The 19,225-nt window shown below is 44.0% G+C and overlaps 1 long non-coding RNA gene across 1 annotated transcript; it reads right to left on the bottom strand.

Moving 5' to 3' along the window:
- Positions 1-8,534: 8,534 nt before the first annotated feature.
- LOC121820620 (uncharacterized) lies at positions 8,535-15,351 on the bottom strand. The gene is made up of 3 exons (XR_006061223.2): positions 12,284-15,351; positions 12,122-12,186; positions 8,535-9,748 (listed from the first exon to the last, which is right to left on the bottom strand). It is a non-coding gene; the product is annotated as an uncharacterized LOC121820620 (long non-coding RNA).
- Between the last annotated feature and the right edge of the window lie 3,874 nt (positions 15,352-19,225).

A 19,225-nucleotide genomic window follows, 5' to 3' on the forward strand; every position in this document is an offset into this window, starting at 1 on the left:
GAAGGAGGGAGAGGAGAAACTCCTACCCCAAGCTGCCCACTGGTGTTTGCCTCTGACTGCGGCTGTGTGACAGTGAGGATCTTGAAACTGTTGGAGCCATTTCAGAGCAAAAGGAAGGTCAGGAGGTGCAGAGGCTGAGTCATAGCTCTTCTCTGGGCTTAGGAGTTACCAAGGGAGCGGCAAGAGTGATGCCACAGATGTGGGGAAACGGCTGTGTGAAGATGGGTAAAAGGAAACAGTTTTGGAGTTTGTATTTGCCAAATTACAGAGTGTAAAGTTGTGGTTGAAGATGGGCATTGGACATGTAGATTGAAATTAGGTTTTGGATTCTTATTTAAGATGTTCGTGAACCAGGTAAATGCATGTGTGTTCTCTTCTTCCCTGGAACTATAAAACTAGGTAAAAGTATTTTGCTTAAGTGTATCAGTCACATCAAAGAGAAACAGAGAGGCAACCATTCAGCAGACCAGAGATGCCTGGAACCTCAGCGATAAGGAGAACGGTTGCCTAGCAAGGCAGAGTCAGACCTGGGGCCAGTTATATCAGAATCTCTGGGGTTGTGCCCAGGGGGTGGGATTTTGTTAATGACTCAGATAAGCCCAGTGTGCAGCCAAATTTGAGAACCACTGACCTGGAACACGCATGCAGGGACATAGCAGAGGATGGAGTCGTCTTCCCAGAGAAACCACAAGGACTTAAGCTCAGAGGGCCAGGTAGGAAGGAGAGTAGGGTGAGAATGGGGCTGAAACAGGGAACCAACCTACTAGGAGGTCTGGGTATGAAACAGTCAACACTTGAACCCTCCCCCAGCCCAGGCGTGACCTTCCAATGACCGTGACGCCAGGAATTTCTTTCTCAGACATTAACAAAGGAAAGCTCTTCTAAAACAAAAACAAAACTTCAAAGTCCTGAATACGCAGCTTGTGTGGGTACTGGGCCTCAGAAAATCCTTCTCATTCTGACATTTAGAGTTTTTCCACCATAAACACCAGTCCCCTGGCCCCAAGCCTGACTGCCCACAGAGCTGCCTGGCTGTGTTTTAAACATAAGAGGAAAATCTCTCTGGTGGGTGAGGGGCCCCCAAAGGTGGGCGATGGGAGGTCCTCTGCTTAAGTAATTGAGACAGGCCCCTGTGCCTGTGACCATGAGGTGGGAGCCCAACCCTGGGCTGAATTCTAAAGGATTAAGAATGGGGGAAGTCTGACTCCTGGATACACAGGGCACCACTTCACCTCTTCCTGCTGAACTACACGACAGACATTTCCCCCAGTGTCCAGCCCATCAGGGGCACCCAGGAGCTAAACCACCATCAATGCCTCCCAGCTATCTAGTTACTTTCCAGTGCAAAAGCACTTTCACCTGTGAGAGGCAGATAAGTACTGTTGTGATTACCTTCCCATTTTTCAGATGAGGAAACTGAGGCTCCAGAGAGGTTAAGTGGTGAACCCCAAGGTGTGGAAAGTCAGTCCATGGCAGAGTCTGGCCGACCAGGTCCCTGCTCTTTCAGACCACTGGTCTTTCCATAAGTTCCTCATGGTGCAGTGAATCTCCCACTCGAGATGGTTTCAAACCTTGAGAAGCCACATGAGAGGGAGGGAGGCCAGGACTGTCCCAGGGCAGCCTCTCACTGTCCTCACACACCGCAGATAGAGTAACTAAGGCCCATGGCTGCATCTCAACCATCTCTGAGATCAAGATGATCTCAACCACAACCACTTCCCCCAGCATTTAGTGAGTCACAAATAGGCCTTAATCTCCCACCACAACCCAGACCTGCAGAGCCTGCTGGCCTGCGAAGCCTCAGCTGGTTGGTCTCCGAGCAGGGCCCAGGGACCCTCACTGCCTGTGAGCTGCAGGCTGGTGGACCTGCCCTACTCCCTGGGGCAGTGAATTGTCCTCTTAGAGAGTCTTGTGGTCCAGTTTTACAGGGTCTTTCCTGCTTAGTCTGAACATCCATCCCATCAGACATACAACTACATTGCCTTTTAAACCTGGAGAATTCCCCTGGTAGAGGGATTGCTCCCACCCCAATCTTGTGCCCAGCTCCTGGGAGCGGGGGGGGGGGGGGGGGGGGGGGGGGGGCTCCAGCCCAATCTCACTTAGTAGGTGACTCTCACTTGAACCACATCAGTTGGGCCTCTTTCTTCTGGGCTTTGTATATCATAAGGTTTCCCTTCTTGTTCCTGGCTGGACAAGTTCTCAGCATCTGTCTTCCACCCAGAAAGATTTGGACCAAGCACAAGGTTCTACCCACACCAAGGGCTCAGGACAACTTCCCCACAGGGAAGAGGCAGATCCCTACTCACTACCCTGAAGATGTGCTCACACAGAGGGGAGAGACAGCCCCAGCAGGAGCAGGTAACTGGGAAAAACCTCCCTATTTTAGGGGGTCAATCCACATGGCCCCCCTTACGTGGCCCCCTGAGACCCTGCCCCGTCCTACCCCAGTGGGTGTTCTGTTGACTCACCCTGGTCCCATCCCTCCTGGGAGAATGCTGGAATATCACACATGTTCTTAAACAAGACAGACAGCTTTCAGCTAAGCTGCACCCATGACCAATTTCAAATCAGCAAATATTTACTGAGCACACTTGTAAGGAGCACGTCGCCAGGGCCCTCCTTTCCTGTCCAGTCACCATCTGCTGCAGTTGCTGAGTCCCAAGGAGAGTGTTACATGTGCTCCATCCCCCCACAGTTCACCCTATAGACACCGTGTCCCCTATGGGTGCCCCACCTCTTTAGGACCCGGGCACTGTCCATCACAGGTTGGGCCCAAAGACACAGTCCGCGTCCACCATCTTGCTTCCAGTGGAGACACAGCTTATGCATGTTTCATACTCAGTTATTTGCTCTCAGCAACAATAAGAAAGAGAGAAGAAAAGAGAAATTTCAATTGTGCAGCAAGTCCACTCTAGGAAAATCTACTCTCTGCTCAAACTGAAGGTCTGGAGTGAGCCTGAGATGGAAGCTGTAAATCTATGGGTTCCCTCAGGCCCCTTGGTCCATCTCTCTGCTCCCACCCACTTTCCCTGGGGGGATAGTGCTGCTGGGAACTGTTTAACAGCTGCCTCTTCAGGAGGAGAAGGCTCTGGTCTCTAGCATTTGTCAGTCTCTGTGGTGTGGATATCCCCTCCATGGCTCATTTCAAACCACAAGCATGCTGATACAGAGCACAGACTCGGGAAGAGACGCATAAAGCCAGCTTTCACAAGCAAGCTTCTGGTGTTTCTAGCACATCACTGTCTGGGGGGAATCTAACATTTCAATCTGCAGACACATGTTCATGTAGCGTTGCCCAGAAACACAGACAACTGTTATCAGGAGGAAAAGGCAGCCTCCCCCAAGGCAGGAGGACGACTTCCCCAGGGTGGTCCATGGGTCTGCACTGCAGCAGCATCCGAGGGGTCCACAGGAGTGGTCTTCACTGTACTTTCCGTTCAGTTTAGTTCAGTTCAGTCACTCAGTCATGTCGGACTCTTTGCAACCCCATGAATCGCAGCACTCCAGGCCTCCTTGTCCATCACCAACTCCTGGAGTTCACCCAAACTCATGTCCATCGAGTCAGTGATGCCATCCAGCCATCTCATCCTCTGTCATCCCCTTCTCCTCCTGCCCCCAATCCCTCCCAGCATCAGAGTCTTTTCCAGTGAGTCAACTCTTTACATGAGGTGGCCAAAGTATTGGAGTTTCAGCTTTAGCATCATTCCTTCCAAAGAACACACAAGACTGATCTCCTTCAGAATGGACTGGTTGGATTTCCTTGCAGTCCAAGGGACTCTCAAGAGTCTGCTCCAACACCACAGTTCAAAAGCATCAATTCTTCGGTGCTCAGCTTTCTTCACAGTCCAACTCTCACATCCGTACATGACCACTGGAAAAACCATAGCCTTGACTAGACGGACCTTTGTTGGCAAAGTAATATCTCTGCTTTTCAATATGCTATCTAGGTTGGTCATAACTTTTCATCCAAGGAGTAAGCGTCTTTTAATTTCATGGCTGCTGTACTCTCAGTTCAGTTCAGTCGCTCAGTCGTGTCCGACTCTTTGAGACCCCATGAATCGCAGCACGCCAGGCCTCCCTGTCCATCACCAACTCCCAGAGTTCACTCAGACTCATGTCCATCGAGTCAGTGATGCCATCCAGCCATCTCATCCTCTGCCATCCCCTTCTCCTCCTGCCCCCAATCCCTCCCAGCATCAGAGTCTTTTCCAATGAGTCAGCTCTTCGCATGAGGTGGCCAAAGTACTGGAGTTTCAGCTTTAGCAGCGTTCCTTCCAAAGAAATCCCAGGGCTGACCTCCTTCAGAATGGACTGATTGGATCTCCTTGCAGTCCAAGGGACTCTCAAGTCTTCTCAAACACCACAGTTCAAAAGCATCAATTCTTTGGCACTCAGCCTTCTTCACAGTCTAACTCTCACATCCATACATGACCACAGGAAAAACCATAGCCTTGAGTAGACGGATCTTAGTCGGCAAAGTAATGTCTCTGCTTTTGAATATGCTATCTAGGTTGGTCACAACTTTTCTTCCAAGGAGTAAGCGTCTTTTAATTTCATGGCTGCAGTCACCATCTGCAGTGATTTTGGAGCCCCCCAAAATAAAGTCTGACACTGTTTCCACCGTTTCCCCATCTATTTCCCACGCTGTACTTCATTCCACCCTAAAACCTAACTCTCCCCTGCAATAACCAAATCGAAGGCCTAAACAATCCTCACCCAGGCTTCTTCTTCACTAGACACCCCATCCCAGGCTCGTTACCCTGCCCACCGGGCCGTATATCCTGAGAGCACAGAACGACCTTGTCTTTGGGAGCCCAGCCTGCTGGGAGGCAAGACTTTACAGACAGATACACACTGATGCCATTTCTGCTAATACCACAGGCTGGATAATCATGGGCAGATCCTCAAAGTCCTCCTCTATAAAATGAGATAATACCTGTTTCCCAGAGTTGTTGGGAGAACTAAGTTAATACGGTGAAACTAACCAGCACCGGGCAACCTCCACAGATATCCCTCCGCCTATCCCCCCACGTGAGGCAGCCTGAACCATAGCCAGGGAATGTCGCCACCTGGTGGCTGGTCCAGAATTGCCCAAAAGGTCCACAGCTGTTCTATATTTGAGGGCAAGTTTAGAGAAGGGACCTTCCCCTGGTGGCTCAGATGGTAAAGCATTTGCCTACAATGAGGGAGACCTGGGTTCGATCCCTGGGTCGGGAAGATCTCCTGGAGAAGGAAATAGTAATCCACTCCAGTACTCTGGCCTGGAGAATCCCATGGAAAGAGGAGCCTGGTGGGCTACAGTCCATGGGGTCACAAAGAGTTGGACACGACTGAGCGACTTCACTTGCTTTCTTTCTTAGAGAAGGGAAGGGCTGGTAAGGGTCTGGGGAGGATCAAGACCACGGTTTCTGAGAGGGTACTTGGTATCATGAAAGGATGTGGGGCACTAGCATCAGGTTCAGGTAACAGTTCGGCCAGATATTAGCTGTTTACCTTCAGTGGGAGTTGGACACGACTGAGCAACTGAACTGAACTGAACTGAAGCTATTTAACTTCTGAAGCCTCAGTTTCCTCGTCTGAAAATGGACATGATTTCTTTATCATTAGATAAACACTCAATAAGTGTCTGTTGCTCTCCTCCTTGCTCTTGACCCCTCTTCCTGCTCTCCTTTCTCAGATCCTAATACATATCATCTCACTTCCTCTTACAACTCCTCAGTGATTCCACCAAGTACATTTTATCAGCTCTGTTTTCAGGGGTGTTGGCTAATTTCTCTAAAGACACTCACTCCTCAATAAGAAAATCTCAGGCTCGGCAAGAATATACAATGAAGTAAAGACAATCTCTTTAACAAGTGGTGCTGGGAAAACTGGTCAACCACTTGTAAAAGAATGAAACTAGAACACTTTCTAACACCATACACAAAAATAAACTCAAAATGGATTAAAGATCTAAAGGTAAGACCAGAAACTATAAAACTCCTAGAGGAGAACATAGGCAAAACACTCTCCGACATAAATCACAGCAGGATCCTCTATGATCCACCTCCCAGAATACTGGAAATAAAAGCAAAAATAAACAAATGGGATCTAATTAAAATTAAAAGCTTTTGCACAACAAAAGAAACTATAAGTAAGGTGAAAAGACAGCCTTCTGAATGGGAGAAAACAATAGCAAATGAAGCAACTGACAAACAACTGATCTCAAAAATATACAAGCAACTTATGCAGCTCAACTCCAGAAAAATAAATGACCCAATCAAAAAATGGGCCAAAGAACTAGATAGACATTTCTCCAAAGAAGACATACGGATGGCTAACAAACACATGAAAAGATGCTCAACATCACTCATTATCAGAGAAATGTAAATCAAGACCACAGTGAGGTACCATTTCACACCAGTCAGAATGGCTGTAATCCAAAAGTCTACAAGCAATAAATGCTGGAGAGGATGTGGGGAAAAGGGAACCCTCTTACACTGTTGGTGGGAATGAAAACTAGTACAGCCACTATGGAGAACAGTGTGGAGATTCCTTAAAAAATTGCAAACAGACTGCCTTATGACCCAGCAATCCCAGTGCTGGGCATACACACGGAGGAAACCAGAATTGAAAGAGACACATGTACCCCAATGTTCATCGCAGCACTGTTTATAATAGCCAGGATATGGAAACAACCTAGATGTCCATCAGCAGATGAATGGATAAGAAAGCTGTGGTACATATACACAATGGAGTATTACTCAACCATTAAAAAGAATACATTTGAATCAGTTCTAATGAGGTGGATGAAACTGGAGCCAATTATACAGAGTGAAGTAAGCCAGAAAGAAAAACACCAATACAGTATACTGACACATATATATGGAATTTAGAAAGATGGTAATGATGACCCTGTATGCAAGACAGCAAAAGAGACACAGATGTACAGAATGGGATTTTGGACTCAGAGGGAGAGGGAGAGGGTGGGATGATTTGGGAGAATGGCATTGAAACATGTATACTATCGTGTAAGAAATGAAGTGCCAGTCTATGTTCTATACAGGATACAGGATGCTTGGGGCTGGTGCACGGGGATGATCCAGAGAGATGATAAAGGGTGGGAGGTGGGAGGGGGATTCAGGATTGGGAGCTCGTATACACCCGTGGTGGATTCATGTCAATGTATGGCAAAACCAATACAGTATTGTAAAGTAAAATAAAGTAGAAATAAAATTAAAAAAAAAAAAAGAAAATCTCAACATCCACAGACTTATCTTCAGCACTTTATGCCCCTAAACTCTAAATTTTCAGAACATTTCATTTGTATTTGTAAATGTATATATATATATATATATATATATATATATATATATATAATTTTCACTGAAGTAGAAGAGGAACTAAAGAGCCTCCTTGGAAGAAAAGATATGATCAAACTAGAAAGCATATTAAAAAGCAGAGATATTACTTTGCCCGCAAAGGTCCATCTTGTTAAAGCTATGGTTTTTTCAGTAATTATGTATGGATGTGCGAGTCGGACCATAAAGAAAGCTGAGTGCTGAAGAATTGATGCTTTCGAACTGTGGTGTTTGAGAAGACTCTTGAGAGTCTCTTGGACTGCAAGGAGGTCAAACCAGTCAATCCTAAAGGAAATCAGTCCTGAATATTCATTGGAAGGACTGATGCTGAAACTCCAATACTTTGGCCACCTGATGTGAAGAGCCGACTCATTAGAAAAGACCCTGATTCTGGGAAAGATAGAAGGCAAGAGGAGAAAGGGATGACAGAGAACAAGATGGCTGGATGGTATCACCAACTCAATGGACCTGAGTTTGAGCAAACTCCTGGAGATGGTGAAGGACAAGGAAGCCTGGCGTGCTGCAGTCCATGGTGCTGCAAAGAGTCAGACATGACTGAGCGACCTTACAACAACAATAGCTGATTTATAATTTTGTGTTAGTTTCAAGTGTACAGCAAAATGAATCAGTGTATATATATATATATATATATATATATATGTATATGTATATGTATATGTATATGTGTATATATATATATATATATATATATATATATGGGCTTCCTGGGTGGCTCAGCTGGTAAAGAATCTGCTTGCAATGCAGGAGACCCCTGTCTGATCCCTGGGTTGGGAAGATCCCCTGGAGAAGGGATAGGCTACACACTCCAGTATTCTTGGGCTTACCTGGTGGCTCAGATTAAAGAATCCACCTACAATGTGGGAGACCTGGGTTTGATCCCTGGGTTGGAAAGATCCCCTGGAGGAGGGCAACCCACTCCAGTATTCTTGCCTGGAGAATCCCCATGGACTGAGGAGCCTGCAGGGCTATTGTTCATGGGGTTGCAAAGAGTTGGACATGAATGAGTGACTAAGCACAGAGCGCGTGCGCGCACGCACACGCACACACACACACACACACACACACAATGTATATACACATATAGTGTAGCTCCCTGTGCTATATAATAGGTTCTTATTGTTGCTGAGACTTGGCCTCTGTTCATTGGTGCCAAATAGAAACATAGAGACAGAGTTTTGGGTGAAGTGGAAAAGAATAGCTTTAATTACTTTTGCAGGCAAAAGGGGCCACAGGAGCTAATACCTGGAAGACGATGTGACCCACCTTGGAAAGGGTAGTGAGGAGTTTTATAGTGTTCAAGGAGCAGGGCATGATCAGCTCCCAGACAGTTCTTGGATTGACTGGCATTAGACAATATTTCAAGCATCATTAACCTTCTGGTTCTTGGGGTCAGCAGTTTTCATCTGAAGGGAGTCTGCTCCCTGTGAAAAACAACTTAGAAATACGTGTCAGGCCTTTATCTATATCTTTCAGGGAACTGGGAGTTTGGTGATTATGTTATTTAGAAGTTCAGTTCAGTCGCTCAGTCATGTCCAACTCTTTGCGACTCCATGGACTGCAGTATGCCAGGCCTCCTTGTCCATCACCAACTCCCAGAGCTTACTCAAACTCATGTCCATTGAGTCAGTGAGGCCATCCAGCCATTTCATCCTCTGTCATCCCCTTCTCCTCATGCCTTCAATCTTTCCCAGCATCAGGGTCTTTTCAAATGAGTCACTTCTCTGCATCAGGTAGCCAAAGTATTCAGTTCAGCTGAAGTTTCAGCTTCAGCATCAATCCTTCCAGTGAATATTCAGGACTGTACTGGTTAGGACTGTACATTAGGATGTACTGGTTGGATCGCCTTGCAGTCCAAGGGACTCTCAAGAGTCTCCTCCAACACCACGGTTCAAAAGCATCAATTCTTCAGTGCTCAACTTTCTTTATAGTCCAACTCTCACATCTGTACATGACCACTAGAAAAACCACAGCCTTGACTAGATAGACCTTTGTTGGCAAAGTAGTCTCTGCTTTTTAATATGCTTTCTAAGTTGGTCATAACTTTTCTTCCAAGGAGTAAGCATCTTTTAATTTCATGGCTGCAGTCATCATCTTCAGTGATTTTGGAGCCCCCCCCAAAATAAAGTCTGTCACTGTTTACACTGTTTTCCCATCTATTTGCCATGAAGTGATGGGACCAAATGCCATGATCTTGGTTTTTTGAATGTTGAGTTTTAAGCCAACTTGTTCACTCTCCTCTTTCACTTTCATCAAGAGGCTTTTTAGTTCTCCTTCACTTTCTGCCGTAAGGGTGGTGTCATCTGCATATCTGAGGTTATTGATATTTCTCCCGGCAATCTTGATTCCAGCTTGTGCTTCATCCAGCCCAGCGTTTCTCATGATGTACTCTGCATATAAGTTAAATAATAAGAAGAGTTTTAATCTAAATTCTCACCAGTTCCTTTTTGTGACTAGATGCCACATCTTCACATTTCCCAATCATTAACTCTCGAGTCAGCATTTTACTTTACAAGACAGGAACACAATGGCCTGTACACAGTTTCTTTATTAGTTATCTATTTCATATATCGTAATGTGTATATATTAATCCCAACCTCCTAATTTATCCCCTCTGTTTCCTCTTTGGTAATCATAGTTTGTTTTTTATATTTCTGTTTTATAAATAGTTCATTTGTATTTTATTTTTTAGAGTCCACTTGCAAACAATATCATATCATATTTGTCTTTGGCTTCCTTCACTCCGTGTGATCATCTCTAAGTCCACTCATGTTGCTGCAAGTGGCGTTATTTCATACTTTTTTATGAGTGAGTAGTATTCCATTGTATACACTCACACCACACCTTCTTTACCCATTCCTTTGTTGATTGATATTTAGATTGCTTTCTTCTCTTGACTAATGCTGCAGTGAAGATTGGAATGCATGTATCTTTTCAGATTATAGTTTTCTCCAGATATATACCCAGGAGTGGGATTGCGTATGATAGCTCTATTTTCAGTTTTTTTAAGGACCCTCCTTACTGTTCTCTATAGTGGCAGTAACAATTCACAATTCCCATCAACAAAGTAGGAGGATTCCCTCTTCTCCACACCCTCTCCAGCATTTATTGTTTGTAGACTCTCAAATGATGGTCATTCTGACTGACGTGAGGTGATACCTCATTGTAGTTTTGATTTGCATTTCTCTAATAATTAGCAATGTTGAGCATCTTTTCATGTGTATCTTGGCCATCCGTATGTCTTCTTTGGAGAAATATCTGTTTAGATCTTCTGACCCTTTTTTGTGGTTGTTGGATTGTTTGTGGTTTTTTATTAGGCTGTATAAGCTGTTTGTATGTTTTGGAGATTAGTTCCTTGTCAGTTGTGTCATTTGCAGCAGTATTTCAATAATACATGGAAGTTTTGGTGATACACTCATGCTGACAAAATTATGCCAAAGATGATATAAAATGACAGAATAAAATGACAAGCTTTTTGTTTGTTATAAAAGACTCTTCAGTCTGGGGACCTTAGACATCCCTGTCTCATTAACAAGGTCTTTCCCCAACAACAAGGAGGCTTGCTGGGCACTGACCCTGTGATGGTCAGTCTGGGGACTCTTTCTCCCACATTCAGAATCTTCCTGAAACTTCCTGACCCAACTAGAAGCATGTTGCTGTGGGAGGATTGTTGTGACCCTGATTCCAAGGACACACAGTGACCAGCTTTTTTAAAGTGCTGACCGGTGTCTTTGAGGTTATAAATCCTCCCTGAGTGCCTCATCTCAGTGCCACATCTTATTTACTTATTATGTCTGAAAATCATCTCATTTACTTATTACCTGAGTGCTCTGGACAAATATCTGAACTTATCTGAGCCTGTGAGCTGTCACAGAACTGGAGATGTGTTCCTGCTTCAGGAGTCTCTGGGTTTAGTAAGTGAAGCCCTTTGGATGTGCCCAGCGAGGCCACAAATGCTCCACAAACATATCTGTTCTCCAGAACCCATTCTCCAGGAGATGCTTCTCTTATGAATACTTGGCTCTACCGCTGGACCAGGCTTCCAGGAGTGCCCCTTAATGGCACCACATTTTCCTAATTTTCTTTTTTAAAAGTAAGACTGTTCTTGGGGATAGAAAATAACTGAGCATAGATACTAAGTTTTCCACAAGCTCATGTCTACATTTTAAATTTGAGCCACAGAAACTTGTTTACAATGAAATAAAAAATGCATCGGTAGATACGCATCAGTAACTCACTTACGCTCACAAAAACACTGGATTTTTCATTCACCAGAAAGAAAAGCCATTAAATCAAAGCAAATGGAAAAGGAAAATAAATTATACAGACATACCTCGGAGATATTGTGGTCTGGGTTCCAGACCACTGCAACAAAGCAAACATCACTATAAAGCAAGTCACATGGTATTTTTTTGTTTCCCAGTGCATATAAAAGTTATACTTACACTATACTATAGCTATTAAAGGTTCAATAGCATTAAATCTTTAAAAACGATGTACATACATTAATTTACAAATAATGCTATTGGGAAAACAACTCTGATAGATTTTCTTAATGCAGGATTGCCGCAAATCTTCAATTTGCAAAAAAAATAAAAAAAACACAGTATTTGTAAAATGCAATGAAGTGAAATGCAATAAATAAGATGAGATGCATCTATATATTTGTGGTCATAAGACTGGAACAAGCAGGTAACAAAACAAGAAATGCAATTATTTCACACATGCATTAGAAAAAATGAGATAGCTGAATAAATGGTCACCTCTAGTGTTGCAATCTCTGGTATGGAGTTTTAAATGCACGCATACTTCCCACTGGCCTCATCATCTGAAAGAAGAATTGGAGAAAAAACAGACTAATAATGAGACAGAGGCCCCTGCATCCCACTCGGGAATTTGTTTAGAGAGAAAAGTCTTGTTCTTACCGCCACCACTGTATGAGATGCCAACTCCATTAAAAAGTGAATGCTTTCTTCCCCAATGGCCTTCAGAGTCCATTCAATTCAGTTCAGTTCAGTCGCTCAGTCGTGTCCCACTCTTTGCGACCCCATGAATCGCAGCACGCCAGTCCTCCCTGTCCATCACCAACTCCTGGAGTTCACTCAGACTCACGTCCATCGAGTCAGTGATCGATTTTTGTACTTCAGACTGATACTAGTTTCAATCTGTTGTATTCATGTATTATTATGATATTATGATTTACAATAAGAAGTATATATTTAATCTTCATCCCCATTCCAGGCACAGAGCTCCTAAAACCCTTGGAATTTCCTAAGTTTGGAGAGCTTAGAAGGTGCCTTATGTTAATAAGGTGAGTTTCAGAAAGCACCTAAGCCTGGGGCTGGTTTCCAGGGAAACAGACCAAGTGATTGGAGCACTGATACTTTGAGTCCCATCTCCCAACACTGGGGGAGGGGAGAGGGGCTGGAGGTTGAATCAGTTGCCCACTACCAATTATTATGACTATGTGATGAAGTTTCAGGTAAAAACAAAATGAAATAAAACTTGTTCAGAGAGTTTCTGGGTTGATGAACACAGAAATCAGGGTAAGTGGCATGCCCAGCAAGATCATGGAAACTCCATGCATCTTTCCCACATACTTTGTCCTATGCATCTCTTCCATCTGGCTTAGCTTGAGTTACCGCTTTTTGTAGTGAACTGGTAACCTACTAAGTAAAATGTTTCTCTGCATTTTGTGAGATACTCTAGCAAATTAATTGAACCTAAAGAGTAGATCATGGGATCTTTTGATTTAAGCCAGTTGGTCAGAGGCAGAGTGACAACCCGGACTTGCATTTGGAGAGTCTGCACCCACAGTCCGGAGAAGGTGATGGCACCCCACTCCAGTCCTCTTGTGCCGGGGTCCAGCCCCGGTGGATCCAGGGTGATTCGAAGGTGGGGGCGGAGTCGGCGTCTTTGGAAAAATACATATTTAATCACAGATATAGAGAGATTAGAAATGGATAGTGTAGTAGGAAGATCAGTGGAGAAAAGGAGGCTGAATAACTTGGATTACGTGGAATAGCATCCATGCTCCAGATGGGAATTCAGCCAGAAAAACGGGAGCAAGAAAGAAGTGACATGGGGGAATCAGTCTTTCCGGAAACTGATCCGATTTTTTTATTTTGGGGTTTGCTTATATACCTTTTGTTACACATAGGGATGAATACAGAGTCACGTGGGGGTCAGCAGTCCTGACCTTTGTCAAAATCAGGTGCTTCACATAAATGTATAAAAAAAAAGGTCTTAGGGATATTACATCATCTTCTGGCCATGAGTGAGACCTGCTTACATTTTATGATCCTTTCTTTCTGATAACCAAAAACTTATTTCTTCCAAGGGTGTTTTTTCTTAAACCAGGCACCACCCTCCAAATAAAGTTACATTCCTATAGGGTGAGGGTGTAGTGAGTTACAATCAAGAAAGGAATTTATTCAATCCAAGGTTAACACGATTAGTCTTAAAGGTTAATACTTATTTCTCCTATATGCTTAAAGCTTAATACTTATTTCTTCCTATATGCTAGTTATATTCATTATAAGGGTAGGGAATATGGAGATTTAGCAGCAAACATCAACCCAACAAATGAAAATCCTTTCACCAATGCTCCCCTTAAGATCTATTTAGTCTTAAGATATGATAAAGTTACATTCTTACACAGCAAGGACACAGTGATATATAACAAAGTACAGTGATCTATTACAAAAGAGAAAATCCATTAACTCAAAAAGTCTAGTATTGCTAACATCAAAAACTACCATATTTCCTTTGCTATATTCCAAATACATTGATTAATATATTCCCAGGTACCTAAGGATATAGAGGCCTGGCGGCAATCATTGACTCAACAAGAAGAAAAAGTCCTACGCTAATTAAGACTCTCAAAATACTCCAAAACTCTCTGTGCTGTTTATGGTTGAGAGGTAGTAAACAATCATGTGCCTAGTGGGATAATCCTGTCACACAAGCTAGTCTGTCAGCAGAGAGGTTTGACCTGAGACATCCTTGTCCCACCCAGAGCAGGGAATTAGCAGCAATTATTGACACAACAAATGAAGAGACCCTTCACCAATATAATTCCTAACCAACTATACTAATAATTTTAACTCCCCAAAATAATTTGCCTTTAGTAAGTCTAAAACATCTCGTGCCTCTCAGGTTGGGAGGCTGCAAGCAATCACATGTGGCGGACAAACCTATACAGGTGGGCTAGATAACCTTCAGAGGAGTCCGTAAGCTGAAACACTCTTGTCACGCCCAAGAATTTTTATTGCCTTGGAGCTGCACGTTTACTCCTTCTCAGAGAGAAACGGTTATGGGGGAGAGCCCCCGTAAAGTCAGAGGTGTAGGTGAGAGCATAAAACAGACTCTGGTTTTGGGGTTAGATGCTCGGGAACAGGGGGTTTCCTGAGGCTTGATCACGCCTTTGCGTATGCCAAGCCTCCTTCCTCATGACCTTTGCCATGGGCGGAATTCCTCACGCTGGCCCCCGGCACTCTTGCCTGGAAAATCCCATGGACGGAGGAGCCTGGTGGGCTGCAGTCCATGGGGTCGCCAAGAGTCGGACACGACTGAGTGACTTCACTTTCACTTTTCACTTTCATGCTATTGGAGAAGGAAATGGCAACCCACTCCAGTGTTCTTGCCTGGAGAATCCCAGGGATGGTGGAGCCTGGTGGGCTGCTGTCTATGTGGTCGCACAGAGTCGGACACGACTGAAGCGACTTAGCAGCAGCAGCAGCACCCACAGTCAATGTCCCATGAGGTCCTGAGCTCTATCCGTTAGAGAGGGGCTTACAAATGTCCCACATTCCCCAAGACACTGGTGCTAGGCTGTTTGCAACCCCAGAAAACTCTTATAAATTTCTGGCACTTAATGCAGGCTCTTACTTCCTATCCCCTTACTGTCAAGGACGCTTTCACCGCTTGCCTTGTAAGAAGGGGGAATTACCTGAGATCTGAGTCCTTCCTCTGGAACACAGCTCCCATTTGTGTGTCGAGCAAATTGTTGATGTCTGGCCACTCCTTTCCAAGTGACGATGAGAGAGCCAGGGTCACTTCCTCTTTTCTTCTTGGCCAAACATTTCTAAGTTTCCACGATAAAGCCTGCTCCCTATCCTATAGGAATTTTCAAGGACTTTTCCCCTGAAACCTGATATACAACAGTGGCAATCACAAAAGACCCACTTTGCAAAAGGGCACAAGACCCTGGAAACTGAGCAGGTGGTTCACAACAGTGATTTTCTTAAAGGATAGAAAACCAAAGGCACCAAGGCTATTTCTTCAGGTTCCACTCTGCCCACCACTGCCCCTCTCCAGCAGGCAGCTTCCCTGCTTCCTCACCATCCCTATGCTTCAACCCTGAACATTCATCTGTTTCCATTTTCCAGATTTTTTTCTCTTGCCTCCACTTCTTTGAAAAAGATGTCCAAAAAGTCCAAGTATTTTCTTCCTTTTTCCTCTGCAATACAGATTAAACCATTACTACTTAATGATTTAATTAAATCATATAAATTTAATTACTACATTAAATCACTACAACTATTGCTGAAATGAAGTTTATAGTGAAGAATGAGGAGTGGGAGACAGAGGGGTGGGTTCTGCCTGGGTTGGCTTTATTCTGTCCTAGAGCATCCTAAGGAATTCTCGGAGGGTGGCAGCTGTGTGAAGAGCAGAAGATAAAATGCTGAGACTGCTCTGTTGCTGGTGGCCAGAGCGACAGAACTCACTTTCAGGATGCTGGTAAGAATTAGTGGTAGCAGGAGAGGAAGCAGATCAGTACTGAGGGTGGGAGCAGACAGAATCCTGTTTCGATATGCAGTTAGACCCAAGTCATAGCCGGAAGGTAAGAATGAAACTGTATTAAGTCCACCCCACATACAGGGCATTGTGCTAGGAGCTTATATACATTCTTCCATGTACTCCTATAAACTGGAAGAACGTTATAGTTTGGTAATGTAACATTTGGTTCTGTTCATAACTACCTGGTCTGCACAGATGCATGCACCTGGCTTCAAGGGACATGAGGAAAAGGCTCTTTTAATGTTGGGTGAAGCCAGAGAGGAGAGAACACAAACTCTGTGCATTCACTTTTGTGAACCCTCCAAACAGGGGAAGTAATTCACCATGTTCATGGATGCCTGACTCTGGAGTAAAGCAGAGAAGTGCTTATCTCTAGGGATGGGAACCTTGTGATTTGTAGAGGACACAGGGATTCCTGGGGTACAGGGGTGTTCTATCTAGTGACCTGTGGTGCTTATGTGGATGTTTTTTTATAATTCATTAAGCTACACATTAATTGTTATGTTCTTCCTGTATTGTTTTTCACAACTAAAAAGGTCTTTAACAAAGAATACTGTGAACAGCTTTGGAGCATACAATGTTTCCAATGTTTGGGTTTTTCCCTTAGGATTTATTTCCAGATATGGGCAATAAAGCAGATGGCATGATCATTTTATAGTTCCTGATGCATATTACATTTGCATTTCTACCACTACAAGGAAGTTTAAACATGTGCCCAAATGGCCATTAAGTGCTTATATTTTTCCTTTTTGAACTATTTATGCATATCTTTGAAAATTATTCACTAGAGAAATCCAGTCATGTTTAGGACGCTGACTATTAACAGTTTGAAGGCAGAGAGGTGTCCATGGAGATGAAGCTACTAAAGATACCAAGTGGGGAGGGTGTAACTGGCAGGAGCAGCTGGTGTCCTTTCCCCAGGCTGCAGATGCAGAGCTGTCAGAATCCTTTCTGTTTGGCTCCACCCATGGGAGAAATCTTGTTCACGCTTCAGAAACAGGAGACCAGGCCTCTAACTTGTTTCGGACCTGCCTGGACACTGCCTGGATTCTGTGCCTGCCTGCAAGCACAGCAAGCCAGGTGGCACTTTAGATAAGGAAAGGAGTGGTCTTGGAATTCGTTAGCCCCTGGAGGTCTGAACAACCCTGCAGAGTCTGACATAATCCTGTGGATCGAAATGTGAAACAAACAGCATTGTAAAAAGATTAAGGTAAAACCAGAGCTACATTTTTGCTTGCAAACTGATTTTTGCTGGCAAACTGATAAGCTGAGCCCCTGAAACTGCAATTTGTAGTCTTGCCCATTGGATGGATGCATCACCTGGGACCTTTTCCGAATTGGAACTCCAGATTGTTGTTAATGAGGGACTTCCCAGAGCTAAGTCTGCACGTTGGTTGCCCCAATTTTGTGATGTATGTGCTGTTACTTTTCTCTATCGTTTCTTTTTATCTTCTTTCATTGACTGCATATTGAAATTAACTCCATTAATCCTCTATTATACATTGAAATTGTTTATGGTGTGTGACAAGCAGTTTGTTTTGTTAATGGATCCTTCAAACCTAAAACAAAAGTAAAACTTTTGGTAAAGCACCAGTGTTCACTGAAGCAGCTCATGGGACAAGACTTGGGATGCAGAGTGAGCATACATCGTATCTGCCTGAGAGGAGCAGGTCCGGAGAGGCTCAGACAATACAAAACAAGGCAACTGAGACACAGGGCTGGATGGAACACACTCAGTGGCAGAGGGTGGACAACACACACAGGCAGAAGGTGGAAAGGAGCACCTGAGCTGGGCCAAATTATTATTATTGGCAAATTCAGACCTAAATTGAAGAAAGTAGAGAAAACCACTAGACCAATACAGGTATGACCTAAATTGAATCCCTAATGATTATACAATAAACTCTGGAAAAGTTTGAGAGAGATGGGAATACCAGAACACATGACTTGCCTCTTGAGAAATCTGTATTCAGGTCAGGAAGCAACAGTTAGAACTGGACATGGAACAACAGACTGGTTCCAAAGAGGAAGAGGAGTACGTCAAGGCTGTATATTGTCACCCTGCTTATTTAACTTATATGCAGAGTACATCATGAGAAACGCTGGACTGGAAGAAACACAAGCTGGAATCAAGATTGCTGGGAGAAATATCAATAACCTCAAATATGCAGATGACACCACCCTTATGGCAGAAAGTGAAGAGGAACTAAAAAGCCTCTTGAAAGTGAAAGAGGAGAAGGAAAAAGTTGGCTTAAAGCTCAACATTCAGAAAACGAAGATCATGGCATCTGGTCCCATCACTTCATGGGAAATAGATGAAGAAACAGTGGAAATAGTGGCAGACTTTATTTTTGTAGGCTTCAAAATCACTGCAGATGGTGACTGCAGCCATGAAATTAAAGGACACTTACTCCCTGGAAGAAAAGTTATGACCAACCTAGACAGCATATTAAAAAGGAGAGACATTACTTTGACAACAAAGGTCCATCTAGTCAAGGCTATGGTTTTTCCAGTAGTCATGTATTGATGTGAGAGTTGGACTATAAAGAAAGCTGTGCACTGAAAAATTGAAGCTTTTGAACTGTGGTGTCGGAGAATGCTGGGGGCCAGCATGAGGAACTCCGCCCATGGCAAAGGTCATGAGGAAGGAGGCTTGGCATACGCAAAGGCGTGATCAAGCCTCAGGAAACCCCCTGTTCCCGAGCATCTACCCCAAAACCAGAGTCTGTTTTATGCTCTCACCTACACCTCTGACTTTACGGGGGCTCTCCCCCATAACCATTTCTCTCGGAGCAGGAGTTAACTTTCGGCTCCAAGTCAATAAAAATTCCTGGGCGTGACAAGAGTGTTTCAGCTTACAGACTCCTCTGAAGTCTATCTAGCCCAACTGTATAGGTTTGTCTGGCCGCATGTGATTGTTTACAGCCTCCCAACCTGAGAGGCACGAGATGTTTTAGACTTACTAAAGGCAAATTCTTTTGGGGAGTTAGAAATTATTAGTATAGTGGCTTGGTTAGGAATTATATTGGTGAAGAGTTTTTCATTTGTTGTGTCAATAATTGCTG

Source organism: Ovis aries, chromosome 1, assembly GCF_016772045.2.
Source record: "Ovis aries strain OAR_USU_Benz2616 breed Rambouillet chromosome 1, ARS-UI_Ramb_v3.0, whole genome shotgun sequence".
NCBI classification, from domain to species: domain Eukaryota; kingdom Metazoa; phylum Chordata; class Mammalia; order Artiodactyla; family Bovidae; genus Ovis; species Ovis aries.